Source organism: Myotis yumanensis, unplaced genomic scaffold (genome assembly GCF_028538775.1).
Source record: "Myotis yumanensis isolate MYYU_CA2020_CCGP unplaced genomic scaffold, mMyoYum1.0.hap1 SCAF_18, whole genome shotgun sequence".
NCBI classification, from domain to species: Eukaryota; Metazoa; Chordata; class Mammalia; order Chiroptera; family Vespertilionidae; genus Myotis; species Myotis yumanensis.
This window is the reverse complement of record NW_027223769.1, coordinates 32644699-32659492: the sequence shown is the minus strand read 5'-3', so window position 1 is coordinate 32659492 and position 14794 is coordinate 32644699. Positions and strand designations below refer to the sequence as shown.

General features: G+C 42.3%; 1 pseudogene; it reads right to left on the bottom strand.

The window, feature by feature from the left end:
• Window positions 1-1382: 1382 nt before the first annotated feature.
• Window positions 1383-3807, bottom strand: LOC138997363 (AP-3 complex subunit beta-2-like; annotated as a pseudogene).
• Between the last annotated feature and the right edge of the window lie 10987 nt (window positions 3808-14794).

Genomic DNA, 14794 nt, shown 5'->3' with positions numbered 1-14794 from the left:
TAGACATACCTTGAAATTTCAGAATACACAGCGCAGATAAATTTTCACACTAGAGACTAGAAAATCTAGACTATATCATGGCTATGCATTTAGAATATTTCATGGGAGACCTAGACTAGGCGTTAGATGGCTTTATGCAGAGTTTTTAGATCTGTAGTCAAAGGAGAGGTAAAAGTCAAGACAATTACCCAAGAAATTAGGATGAGTAGATTTCTTCTCTTCACTTAGTTTTTATGTGTAGTTTTATCTCTTACCAGATTGTAAACTCCCCGTTTTCAAAAGCTTTTTAAAAAAACATATTTTTATTGATTTCAGAGAGGAGGGAGAGGGGAAAGAGATATAAGTATCAATGATGAGAGAGAATCATTGATCAGCTGCCTCCTGCACGCCCCCTACTGGGGATCAAGCTGTCTGGGTATGTGTCCTGACCGGGAATTGAACCTTGAACTCCTGGTTCATAGATGGATCGATGCCCAACTACTGACCTACACTGGCTGGGTTATAAACCCCTTAAAGTCAGAAATTCCACTTTTGTTTGAGTTTCCACAGTAGCTTCTCCTGGATTGTGTCTTAGTAGATAACTCATTCGGTTGATTGTTGTCCACTATACAATGCGCAGGTTCCAGAGATTGCGGTTCATTTGATTTTAGGCCATTTCTTCTGGCACCTCCTTCCCAGTTCACCAAGGTCTCTTCTGAAGGGCTGGTGCAATAAAGAAGAGCCCAGGGCAGGAAGGGGGGCAGTTAAAACAAGAGGTGTATAAGTCATACCTCAGCTGTTTTAACCTTACTATGCTTTGAAATCATCCATGAGACTTTTAAAATGAAGATTTCTAGGCTCACCCCCAGATATTTGGGTTCAATGTTCCTGGACTAGAGCCTAGAAATACATATTCTATTTATTTATTTATTTACTTACTTACTTACTTATTTATTTATTTAAATTGATAAATTAAAATAAATTGATAATGCTATATAATTAACATAACATTATATTAGTTTCAGGTATACAACATAATGATTTGATATTTGTACATATTGCAAAATGATCACCCCATTAAATCGAGTATATATGTATATGTGTGTGTGTATATATATATATATATATATATATATATCTGTATATATAATGTGTGTATAATATATATTAGGAAGAAGGCATTTTATTGAGATTTTGCTGTATATATAGCTACAGAAAGCTGGGAGGGCTGAGAGGAACAGGAATCCCTGGGAGAGCTTAGTAATGACCAGAGGGAGAGAGGGCCCTGGGTGCTCTCTGACAGGAGGAGTGGGATAGAAGAGGGAAAGAGAGAGGGAGGGACTCACAGCCCAGATGTCATAAGGGAGCGGCCGCCGGGGATCAGCGGTCACAGACCTGGGCAGTCACTGGGTCAGGAGCTGTACCATGTCCTTTATCACCATGGTGCCCATCACCATCCTCTCACTGTTGACTGTCAGCTGGGCAGCTCCAGTGTGCCAGGCATCCAGCGTCAGCAGGGCCAGGCTTCCCCCGCTCAGTGTCCTCCCTGCAGACCTGTCCTAATTCCTCACAAGGGACAGGACCCAGGTTGGCAGCGGCAGTCACTATCTGCATCACTATGTGGTCACTCAGACAGGTGTCTGTGACCTCGTTCATGCCATTTCGCTGTCCCTGTCCCTGTCCCTTTAACTCATGAACATGGGGGCCATCAGCTCCCCAGTGGGTGGCTGCATGGACACATAGAACTGCTAAGTTGGGGTGCACAGCTGGAACAGGCTGCCTAGATTGAGTCACAGAAAGTAATGCTCATTACAGCAGTGGCTGATTCTCCTAGCGTGACCAGGAACCTTCCCAGTGGGCTCGGGCTGCCTGTCACTGGGTCCAATAAGGAAGGCTGGGTTGAATCATATACGGCGTTTAATGAGAAGGCCAGCCCACCAAGAAGACAGAGCGCTTACAACCATTCAAATCCTGTCTTACAGCAAGGTGCAGGGGACAGGATTATAAAGGGGAAGGGGCTAGGGAGAGACTGGGAATGGAACGCAGCTGCGTGCAGCCCTGGAGGTCCACTATTGTCCTTAGTCATAAGGAGAAGCGATGATGTTTTGATTTCTGGTGGGTCGGTCTGACCATGCTTATCGGTTCTGCTTGCTGGGTTCACAGCTGAGTCACCTCCTCCATTGCTTTGCACAGGCCTTGAAAAGGAAACTGAAGAAACACGGAATCCCCTATTCACATAAGTATATGTGTTCTAAGATTTCTAATAATATGATTATTTTTTCAGATTAATTCGGGTGCTCTATCTATCAGATGATAAGTCCCCCTATCGCTGGTGCCAGCGAATCTATTTCAGGGAATTCCCGGATGCTGATGCCACATGCCGGCCCTTGATGAGGAGATCAGAGTTGTTGGAGAAGTGGATGTGCACACCACCATGTGGGGGTCCGTGGAGAAAGGTAGGCGGCTGAAGGTAGAGTTTACAGCCAGCGCCTCACCAGCCGTGGGTACAGCAGCCCCTGCCTGCTGACACCAACCCTGGACTCAGCAGGAGGGCACCAGGGGAGAGTCCGAGTGTCGGGCCATGTAGCTCAGCAGCCAGACTGGTCGATGCAACCGGGGGAGAGACACGGGTGGCCACGGAGAGGGGTGAAGTCCTCTCCATCAAGCAGGGAGATCTCCTTGACTACAGGCGACTTTTGCTGCTGGGAGTTTGATTTTTTCCTTCAGGAGGCAGTTTCCACCTCTTCCCCTCCGACTCTATTAAGCTACCCCTGGAATTGCCACCCTCATCCGAGATCAGGCCTGCTCCTTGTGCCTCTGGCACGTTCTTCCTCTCCCTCTTCCCCTTCTCGCCTGCCTCCTCACTCTGTTCACTCCCACTGCTCCTCCCTTTCTCCTCATCCTCACCCTGGGTTTCTCCTCCTCTTCCTCTTCTTACAATTTGAGCCTTAGTCCACTCATTTACCTCCATGTTGCACACAGAGAGACGTGTAGCCTCCTCTGGCCCGTCTGGGAGCTCCTGGGAGCCGTGGCCTTGGCATTGAGCAGGTGGGACAGTGAGTGCCGCTGAAAGCGGTCCCGGTCTTTGAAGGATGACTTCAAGGCTGGGGCTGGTTTGGATGCCAAAAAGGAGAGGTTCTTGGCACGGCGGTGGCTCGGGCCCCCCCCCCCCCCCCCCCCCCCCAGCTCAGGAGGGATGATAAGCTGCCGGGGGAAGTGTGCGCCATGATGGGTATCGCTGTACTGGTCAGACCTGGCCAGTCAGCACATGCTGCGCCAGCAGCGTGGTCTGCTTACACTTGGTGAGGTTGAGCGTGGCTGCCGGGTGGATGCCCTCCTCTGCTGTGAAGGGCTTGTCCATTTTTCTTGGGTCATCAGGTGCAATCCTGGAGACATGCTCACTGTACTCACTGCTGAGCCACAGGGTGCTGGCTTGGGCCACGGGCACCTGGACGCTGTCTGTGAGCTTTGCCAAATGTTTGATGATCTCTCTGTGCCAGCCGCGTATACAGTAGCTTCTTGCTGAACACAGAAGCCGCAACCCCGACCTCATTACAGGAGGACAGTAGCTTTACCAAGCCATTAAGGCAGGTGTCACAGACTAAGCCCATGTTAGTAGCACAGCATCCAGTGGCCTGGACTTTGTCTGCCCTAAAGTCCTTGTCCACGCTGCCAATGTAGGTCTGGGGTCCCCATAGGGGACATAGGTTCCCTCGCCAGCTTGGCCAGCTCTTCTGGCTTCAGGGTCTTGATCTGAGTGACGTTGGTGGACCTGATGTAGAAGCTCTTTAGCTTGGGCTCAAACATACCCTGGTTCTGGAGTACCATGTACTGTCCCACACTGCTGAGAGGGTTGGTCAGGAGTACCTGGGGCCCTCAGCTGGGGCCAGGGGCAGCAGATGGAGGGTAGGGAGGTGGTCCAAATAGGAGGGAGGAGAGTAACAGCAGGGGGAGGCCACTAGTGGGAGGAGGTGGGACTGGGGTCAGGAAGCAGGGGGCCAGGGTAGGAAGGGTGGAGGGGACATGATTCATCCAGGTTCCTGGAGAAGACTTTTTATTTCAGATAGAGATAGGAGAGAAAAAGAGAGAGATAGGAGAGCAAAATACTACATTTTAAAATTTTTTTCAAATGTTTCATTGATTGTTTTCAAATTAAATTAGTTGGGGTGACATTGGTTAATAAAATTAGCAGTTTGCAGTGTAACAATTTGCATTTACGGAAAAATTGCAGCTCCCACCTTGGAGGAAGCTTCTTGAATCAAAAGTCACTGGCAGTCGGTAGAACAATGGGCAGGGCTGGACTGGAAGAAGCTGAGGGAGCCAGGAGGGTCCCCGGTCCCAGGAATCTTCCCCAGCACTCCCCAAGGGACACAGAGACGGCCCATCAATAAAAGCCCAGCCTTTCTCAACGTGGCAAGAACAAACCACTTTGATCAAGTGAACCAGAAAAACAGATGGGAAGGGCCTGTGCCGACACCATGTTTAACCAATTCCTACAATTAGATTTCAGACCCCAAGGACACTCTGTTCTCCCAGCAGAACCTACAGAAGTCAGTTCCGTATGATTTTCATAACTGTGGAAATCATTCTTTTCAGTCTCTTTAGACTTCACAAGACTGTAAATAGTTTTAAGAAGAGTTGATGAAGCCTTGAGGCCAATAAGAGGAGGCCCCCGTTTGCAGTGTAATATGGTGGTTAGTCAACAAATTGCCTACTTAAGACCTGCATGTGGGGTCGATCCCAGGATGGACGGAGCCTGCACACGTGGCACGAGGGCCTCCTCAAAACCAGAGCCTAGAGACGAAATGCCGCCCACCTGCTGGAGAAGTCGGGCCAGCAGGCCCCCGGATGTGTGTTACATTAGCTGCCTGTGCCTCGGGCCCATGCTGCTGCCTTAAGATCAGCAGATGAGCCTGTTCATGCAAAGTCTGCACACCTTAGGTCTGCGTTTTCTGCACCCAGCCCTGGGGCAGGTAAGTCTGCATGTCAGGCCCTGAGGAGCCATTTCTTAGTCCATTCTCTAGCTTCGTGGGTCTCGTCCATGGCAGCCCTGTAGGTTTCCAAACCTAGATGTTCTAGGGCAGTGATGGCGAACCTTTTGAGCTCGGCGTGTCAGCATTTTGAAAAACCCTAACTTAACTCTGGTGCCATGTCACATATAGAAATTTTTTGATATTTGCAACCATAGTAAAACAAAGGCTTATATTTTTGATATTTATTTTATAGATTTAAATGCCATTTAACAAAGAAAAATCAACCAAAAAAATGAGTTCGCGTGTCACCTCTGACACATGTGTCAGAGGTTCGCCATCACTGTTCTAGGGGCTCGTCTTCCAGGTGCAGGTCTTAAAAGTTGGGGAACCCGGCATGGGGTTCAGATTCTTGGCTCCTCAGAGAGAAACTTAGCATTTTCACTTTCCTCCAAACTGACTGTGTGGCTGCCTGGGAATAGGGTGGGGACAGTGGGCCATCTCTCGTTCTGGGATGTAGGTGTTGCTCAGCTGTTAGGCTTTTTCATGGGCGCTTGCTCCATGCGCAGTTGCAGACTCTGTGTGTGTTTGGGAGGAGGTGAGTCCATGTTCTCTCCTGGTGCCGTCTTGAACCCAGGATAGTTCTGAAGGCTGGAAGTCTGAGATCAGGTGCCAACAGGTCAGCCCTACGCAGGTTAGGCAAGCATCACCTGTTTGTTTGTGTTTTTTAAATTGAATTTATTGGGGTGACATTGGTTAATAAGATTACATAGGTTTCAAGTGTACATTTCTATGATACCTCATCTGCATTGTGAGTTTACCACCAAAGTGCTATCTCCTTCCATCACCATTTATTCTCCCTTTACCCTCTTCTACCACCCCAACCCCTTTCCCTGTGGTAATCACCATACTGTAGTCCAAGCATGTCAAACTCAAAGGCTAACACAGGCCAAATAAACAAGGCATGCGGCCCGCAGACCATGAGTTTGACAGGCTTGCTGTAGTCTGTCTATGAGTTTTTTGTTTCTTTGTCTGTTTTCTTTTTTTACTTAATCCTTTCACCTTTTTCATCCAGCCTCCCCACCCCCCACAGCTATCAATCTGTTCTCTGTATTTATTAGTCTGTTTCTATTTTGTTTGTTAGTTTATTTTGTTCATTAGATTCCACAGATAATTGAAGTCATTTGGTATTTGTCTTTACATTTACACAATGGACTACTACTCAGCCCGCCCTTGCCTCCTGCCCTAGGCCTTCACCACCCTATTGTCTGTGTCCCTGGGTGATGCATATACAGTGGGGCCTTGACTTACGAGTGTCCGGACTAACGAGTTTTTTGAGATACCAGCTGTCTCTCCGCTGATTTTTTGCATTGAGTTGACAGAGTAATTTGAGTTAACGAGCTCCTTAACGAGCTCAGTCTCGTAAGTCAAGGCCCCACTGTATGCATACAAGCTCTTTGGTGGATCTCTTCCCACCCACCCTCCCCCGCCTTCCCTCTGAGATTCCACAGTCTGTTCCATGCTTCTATGTCTCTTGGTCTATTTTGTTCATCAGTTTATTTTGTTCATTAGATTCCACATATGAGTGAGATCATGTGCTATTTGTCTTTCTCTGACTGGTTTATGTGGCTTAGATAATACTCGTCGGGTTCCTTTTAATCCAGGTATTCATAATCTGGTTATAGTGACCAAAGAGATATGCATGACACCTGGGGCAAATATGTGTAACACAGTGCAATAGAGGTGAGCCCCCCAGGAGGCCAGACAAGCTAGAACAAGCGTGTGTTGGACAGGCGGAATCGGAAACTGACGTGCTCCTTAAAGAAATGTCCAGAGCAACCTGGCCAGTGATTGGGCATCACCTAGGAACCAAGAGGTCAAGGTTCAATTCCTGGTCAGAGCACATGCCCAGGATGTGGGTTTGGTCCCCAGTTGCGGGGGAGTGCGGGAGGCAGCCGATCAGTATTCTCTCTCATCATGGATGTTTCTATCTCTCTCTTCCTTTCTGAAATCAATAAAAATATTTTTTTTTAAAAAAGAGAATTTCATCTGTAGAAATTTCCTAGGAGCATTTTTGGAAAGCTCCCCGCCGCCGCCCCCTGCACTTTTTTTTTCTTGTCTCACCTGAAAAGATCTGGGGTAACTCTTGTCTGAAGTACAACATCTCTGAAGGACCCAGAATTAGGTAAAAATGTATGGATAAATGAATGTATGTGATAAATGGCCTTATTAGTAAATCATTAGAAAATAAAAAACCTTGACATGGGTAATCCTCATACATACATATTTACATACATAGCACATCATGATAGTTATGACTCTTCATCATGGGGTGCTCTTTATTGACTGAGATTTACGTGGGAAACGGCAGTCGGCACCAGAGGAGTAGGATATCAGCATTATGATCACCACAGTGTGACAGAGGGCAAGGAAATGCTGAACATGGCGTTCGTTGTAAAGCAGCAGGTCTAAGCTTTGGCTGCACATTAGAATTGCCTGGGGAGTTTTCACCGTGATATAGTGCAGCCCCACCCTCATGGATTCTGATTTAATGGTCTGAGATGGGGCTCAATATTAGTTTTAAAAGCTCCCCAGTTGATTCTAATGTGCTCGTAGAGTTGAAAATCACTCAGTTTGACAGAATACATAGTCGAGGGTGACAGAAGTATCTGGTTGAGCAGACTTGCACAGCTATTCATTGATCAACTTTTGAAACTTGAAGAATATGTGGGTCAGTTATAAAATCAGGCATAAGCATTGCTAATACGGTTTCTAAAACCCGAAAGCAACCAGCGGTAGGGCACCGTTGGACAGCACAATGTGTCACGAAGTATTGTGCTGCCCACGTGTTACCCTCTACAATCTGTGTGTCAAGTACGTCTCCCACCAGGTCCGCCCTAGTCTTCATGGGTCCTTTGTCTCCTCCCTCCCCCTTGCATTGTTTCTACGGATCTCACCCAGTTTTCTTATTATCTGAAGGTAAATTTCACAGTTATGTCTCATAGCTGTCTGTAAATAAATCCCGGAGTCTGTGTTTATTTAAACCTCTATCAAAAGTCATTCTAAATTATTTTAATATGACTAATATTTATTGTTCATCTTAAAGCCTAGATTACACTGTAGCAATTTTAAAGATTTATTTTAAGAAAAATAACTCATATTTAATTCAGGCAATAAAATGGCATTAGAATTTCTTCAAGGTGGGACAGGGATGGTCAGCATAGGAAGCCTGGCTAGAAAGTTTGTGTTTTGATTGTAGGACAGACATAGGCACATACTTGGCATTCAGTAAATTGGATAAAAGGAAGGAAAGAGATTTCTTTTACTATTATTTTCCTACTGAGCTAGTTTATTTTCTTTCTTCCAAAGCAGGCCTATCTAAAGCTTATTCTATGTCCCTATATAATAAGTAAGTCTTCATTACTCAAAGCATTTGTTGTATTTTACCGGAATGGGCACTAATACAGTATATGCAATATCAGATATAAAGATAAAAGACTAAAAAGGCTTTTTTATCTTTTTTATGAGATTAATAGTTAATTTTATTTTTTGAGAATTATAGACATAATGTCTGTCATATATGAGGAAGTGAGAGGGAGCACACCAGGTGCTTTCAACATAAGCAGTTATATTTCTGAATTCAAAAAACCCAAATAGATCAACTTCAATGGTAACATTGATCGCATAGCTGCATTTTAAAAATTCAAAGTTAATGAACTTGTCTGTTTTTTCAAAATCATATGCTGTTTTTCTTTGGATTTAAAAACAGCAGCATGCATATCATTAAAACAGAATTTTCAGGAAGATTAAAAAAAGATTTAGATGAGAAATGTGTAAGCAGATAAAAAAATCAAATTGTGCCTCTAAATCAATAAAAGCAATAACAAGAAAAAATTCAAATATGGATAAATGCAGTTTTGTTTCATGCCTTCAATCAAGTATGCTGCCTGTATAGTTTAATAAGCCTTTCATTTTATTGGTGCTGGATTACCAATTTATAGCAGAAAGTGGAATTTAGATTGGGTCTACAGAATACCATCCATGTGTATGATTGAAGAAAAAGGCTACCTGTCCGGCCAGTGTGGCTCAATGGTTGAGTGTTGATTTATGATCCAGGAGGTCACAGTTCGATTCCCAGTCAGGGCACATGCCCAGGTTGCAGGCTCAATCCCCAGTAACGGTTGTGCAGGAGGCAGTTGAGCAATGGTTTTCTCTCATCTTCCTCTCCCTTCCTCTCTCTAAAATTAATAAAAACATATTTTTTTAAAAGTCTACCGTATCAAATCAGGAAAGTATAAAGTATGGGGGCACAATAAAGGAAGAGCTTTCTTTTCTCCCTTAATTATACCCTTTAACTTATAACTTAAGTAATATTATTTGACTTCATTTATAGCATAAGACCTTAATAACATATACTTTATTCCTCCTCCTCCCACTGGCCTTTGTAATCTAAATATACTATAAGCCTCACAACACCTTGTTATTATTTTTAACTATATACATTTAATTAATTTTATGGAGATTTAAAAGCAGAGGAAATCTTATATAATAAAAGGGTAATATGCAAATTGACCGAACAGCAGAACAACCCATCATTATGATATGCACTGAGCACCATGGGGCAGACGCTCAACACAGGAGCTGCCCCGTGGTGGTCAGGTGGGAGTGCCGCCCTGCCACAAGCTGGCTAGCACAGTGGCGGTGGCGGGAGTCTGCAGGCTCCTGCCTCTGCGGCAGCACTAAGGATGTTCCACTGCAGCTTAGTCAGACATCCCCCAAGGGCTAAAGGGCACAGTCCAATCTGAGGGGATCACTCCCCCCACCCCCATGCACAAATGTCATGCAGCAGGCCTCTAGTATGTTATAATTATCCACATTTTTATAATTTGCTCTCACTTAATTGTTTAGTGTATAGATACATTCATCTAGTGTGCTTTTCCTTCTACATGGAAAACTTCTTTTGCATTTTTTTCATAGCACAGGTCTGCTGGTGATGCATTCTTTAAGCATTTAAAAGCCCAAGGAAGTCTTTATTTCATTGTTATTTTTGGAGGCTTCTTATGCTATGTTGTAAATTCTAGATTGACAGTGTTTTCTTTTGGTAGAGTTGTTACTCCATCCTCTTCTGGCTTACATTGCTTCTGCTGAGAAATAGCTTTTTCTTCTTGCTTTGGTTCCAAACATATCATCTTTCTCTAGCTGCTCTTAAGACTTTTTCTTTATCACATTTTGAAAGCAATTTAAGATGTGTTTTTATATTGTTTTCTTCATGTTTCCTATATTTTTGATTTATTGGGTTTCTTGGATCCAGGGGTGATAATTTTCATCAAATGGAAAAAAAATTGGAATTAGATAAAATGCAGCCATTACTTTCTCAATTATTTTTCTTTTATCTACCCCCCTCCATGGATTATTTTTCTTTGATACCAATTACACATACGGTAGTCCACTTGAAGTTGTTCCACAGCTCATTGATGATATATTCATTTTTCTTCTCAGTCTTTTGGCTCTTTGTATTCAACTTGAGATAAATTCTGTTGATATGTCTTCAGGTTCACCAGTGTTTTGTTGTTCTTTTTTTTTCTGAAGCATCTGCTCTGTGGTTAGTGCAAACCAGTGTTTTTCTCATGTCATACATTATAGTTTTCACATCTAGAAGTTCAGTTTAAAAATATATATATTATTGATGTTTCTACTTAACATAATATTTTCCCTTCTTGAACATGTAGAGATATAAACATAACAGTGTTAATGTCTTGTTTAGTAATTCCATTATCTGGATGTTTCTTGATCTGTTTCTATTGGTTGATTTTTCTTTTCTTTATGGGTCATACTTTCCTGATTCTTTGCTTACCTGGTAGTTTTTGATGGAACATCATACGTTGTGACTTTTAACGTTCTTGTTGCTGGGTAATCTTGTATATCTAAATATTCTGGGGTTTTTTGTTGTTAAAAAAATATATCCACACCCAAGGATATTTTTCCATTGATTTTTAGAGAGAGTGAAAGAGAGTAGGAGAGAGAGAAACATTAATGTGAGAGAGACACATTGATTGGTTGGGTCCAGCATGAGCCCAACTAGGGCGGAGGATTGAGCCTGCAACCTGCAACTGAAGTACGTGCCCTTGACCGAAATCAAACCCAGGACCCTTCAGTCCTCAGGCCAACGCTCTAACCACTGAACCAAACCAGTTAGGGCTATCTATAAATATTCTTGAACTTTGTTCTGGACCGCAGTCACTTGGAAAGAGAGGAATCCTTTTGAGGTTGCCTCTAAGCTATGTGAAGTAGCATTAGATTAAAGTAATCTGCATATAATTTTGTCCTAAGATCCTACTGAGTTGTCTAAGTACTCTATCTGATTTCCTGTGAATTGTGAGATTTTTCCTTTCTGGTTTCATGATACTTTCCCTGCCCTCAAAAAGTTTCTCTTATGCATTTTTTCAGTAATGAGTTGAATATTTGAGGAAATGCTCTGCGATCTCCAATGATTTTTTCCTGTGCAGATCATGTCTCTCCATCTTGATCTCTTCCTTTTTTCTTTTTTTTAAAATATTTTTTAATTTATTTCAGAGAGGAAGGGAGAGGGAGAGAGAGACCTAAACATCAATGATGAGAATCATCGGTTGGCCACCTCCTGCACGCCCCTTCTGTTCAACTCATGAATGAGAATGGAACTTCTATCTAAAGTTATAAGGATAACCAAATACATGTGACCCAACACTGGCAAAATGAGATTGACCATAGTCGCATATTATTCCGTAGTGGATAATGGAAGCTCATGGTTTCCAAAATGAAGAGTCAGTAAGTTGATTATGAGTAAGTCATTTAAACTCTTTCAATATCAGTGCCCATATAAATTATTTTTTAATGTGGGGATAACATCCACATCAACAATTTATTGCAAAGACATGGTATAAAGTATACATAGACACTTTATTCAAAGTTTGGCATGCAATAAGTGCTCAATAAATATTTCCCCTCAAGTACTTTGATTAATTTTTAATTTAAATTTTTATTTTTGTTAATCCTCACCTAAGGATATTTTTCCATTGATTTCTTTTAGGGAGAATGGAAGAGGGAGGGAAAGACAGAGAGAAACATCAATGTGAGAGAAACACATCAATTGGTTGCCTCCTGCATGAGCTCTGACCAGGGCCCGGGCTGGGGAGGAGCCTGCAACCAAGGTACTTGCCCTTGAGTAAAATCGAACCCAGGACACTTTGGTCCGCAAGCCAACTCTCTATCCACCAAGCCAAACTGGCTAGGGCTTGATTAATTCTTAAGGTGTTTTCTTTCTCAAAGTTACTGGTCTCCTTTTGTACAAACTAAAGTTATTTTACCAACTAGCTGGTTTCGATTTTGCTTTTTGTCATTTTCCTTTCCCATTTCCTCACTCTGGGAGGCCATAAACCATGCTGTGTCCATAAGTAAATAAAAATGTCCTCAGCCTCCCCAACAGAGAATATATTTTGGCAAACACACTGCACTTACACGGAGTGTCAGCATTTCAAAGCCTCCCCAAGGAGTCCAGCAAACATATCTAAAGAAAGGTAAGGTGTGATTATGAGTCCTTTTCAAGGCAGCAAGACCATGCTTCAGAAAGAAAGTCAGGCTGTGTAAAGAGTCACTTGCTTATCCTACAAGACCTTTAGCAGCATAAAAAAAGAAAAAAAAAACACAGACAAAGAGTAAGGTATTGTTAAGTCAAAAAAAGACGCGTTCACTTGAAGTCTGTGAATCATTTGTAAAACTTTGCTGTAGTATGTACATGGAAAAACTAATCCTTCTGATTATGTTTAACCCATACCAAGTCAATTGTTGACAAATATGTATTGAGCAAATTAAATCTTTTTCAATATATTGTACTTTAATGTTTGGAACGAAAGATGCTGTGAGCTCTATGGATAAGGAATGGTTAGGGTGAACATTCCAACTTTTCTGTTACTAGTTCTGTAACCTGGAGCCAATTAGCTAAAGCTCTGAATGTTCGTTTCCATCCCTATTAATTATGGACGTTCCATGGGCTTTTCCTGAGAGTTAAATAAACCAACAAGTAAAGGATCAATCATGATCCGTAACTCATAAAAGGCCTCAATGAATGATTGCTCTGCTGTTGCTACTACTGTGACTAGTAAACCATTAATGATTACTACATTTATCATTAAATGTTTGTTTTCAAACAAGGACATTTTTAGATTCTTTCAGTGCTTGCCAAAAGCAGAGCTTCTAAAATCAAAACAAGAAACAGAGAGAAATAAAATATTATAGGGATGGTGGTGGGAACTCAAAAAAGGAAATCTACCATGCATTGAAAATAATAGTATAAATTATTGCTCATATAAAGAGGAAGAAAACACAGGGAATAAAACAGCATTCTACCATTGTAACACCTTTTTCCCTTGGGTATTCATTCATTCATTCATTCATTCAGCAAATACTTATTACATACATATTTCTAGGCATTTATGGAGAAAGATGTTAACAAAACAGACACAAATGTCATCCCTTATGGAGATTAAATTTTAGTAAGGGGAGATAGAGAATAAATATCATACGTGTCTTAGCCTATATTTTCATATCCTATCTTATTCTGTCCCCAGAGGGGACAAACATATACTATGGAGAAAAATAAGACTGGGAGGAGGAATAAGGAGTGTGTGTCTGAGTAGAAGAGGTTGCAATTTTAAATAAGTTGGTAAGGGAGGTGCTCAGTGAGGAAGTAACAACAAAGACTTGAAGAGGATGGAATTTTGATCTTACTGGCTCACTGAGAAGAGGGTATTCATGGCAGAGGACACCAGGAATGCAGAGCCCTGAGGTAGGAGCAGGTCTCAGTAGTTGATGGAATATGGATGGGACCAGTGTTGTTAGACTGGAGTTGTTAGACTGGAGTGAGCCAGGGGCCAGCCCTACAAGCTGAGGCTACAGAGTTAATTAAGGAGGGGTGTTCAGATGATAGAGGGCTTTATAGATTATTCTAAGGGTTTTGGCTTTTTTCTTTCAAAGATGAGAGTCATTCTGGCTTCTGTGCTGAGAACAAATTAAAGGGAAGAAGTAGAGAGATAAGTGAGGAAGTGTAAAGTGATTGGATTCTTGGTATATTTTGATAGGAGCTTAACCAAATTTTCAGGGCAACTGGATATAAAGTATAAGAGAGAGAGAGAAGTTAAGGAGAACTCCAAGATGTTGGCTTGAGCAATTGGTGGGATGCAATTTCCGGGAAGAGAGATATGAAAAAGACAACGCAAAAGTAGATGATAGAGGTCAGAAGGTGGCAAGATAAAGAGTTCAGCTTTAGGAATGGTAATTTTGAGATGATGATTAGACTTTCAAGCCTAGGTGTCTTGGAAACATTTTGATACCAGTCTGGAGTTCAGGGTAGAGGTCCAGGCCAGACAAGCACATTTGGAGTAATCAGCATCTAGATGTTTTCTGTATTAAGGGCCATGGAAGGGATGCGGCGGATCTGGGTATAAGTGGTCAGTTTTACTAGGTATCGTTTGGACAGCTTTGAGCTTGGACATGCTGTTTTAGTTTTGTGATCCTCTCTGCAAATAAGAGATAACATACTTACCTTATAAGGTTTTTGTGAAGGTCACACATTTTAATACAATTCTTCATAGTTATAGTTTCTAATTAAGTGATATAAGATGTGCAATGTGTTAAGTGCTCCATGTTTAAATCCTCACTAAAAAAAAAAAAAAAAAATAGAGGTAGGTGAAATATCCCAATAGAAATACTGAGCCCCTGCACATTGACTAAGGTGGTCATGTTAACACAGCCAACAGGTAGCAGAATCAAATCTACCTATTAACTCTGCACTTTTGTTTAGATTTGCTTTG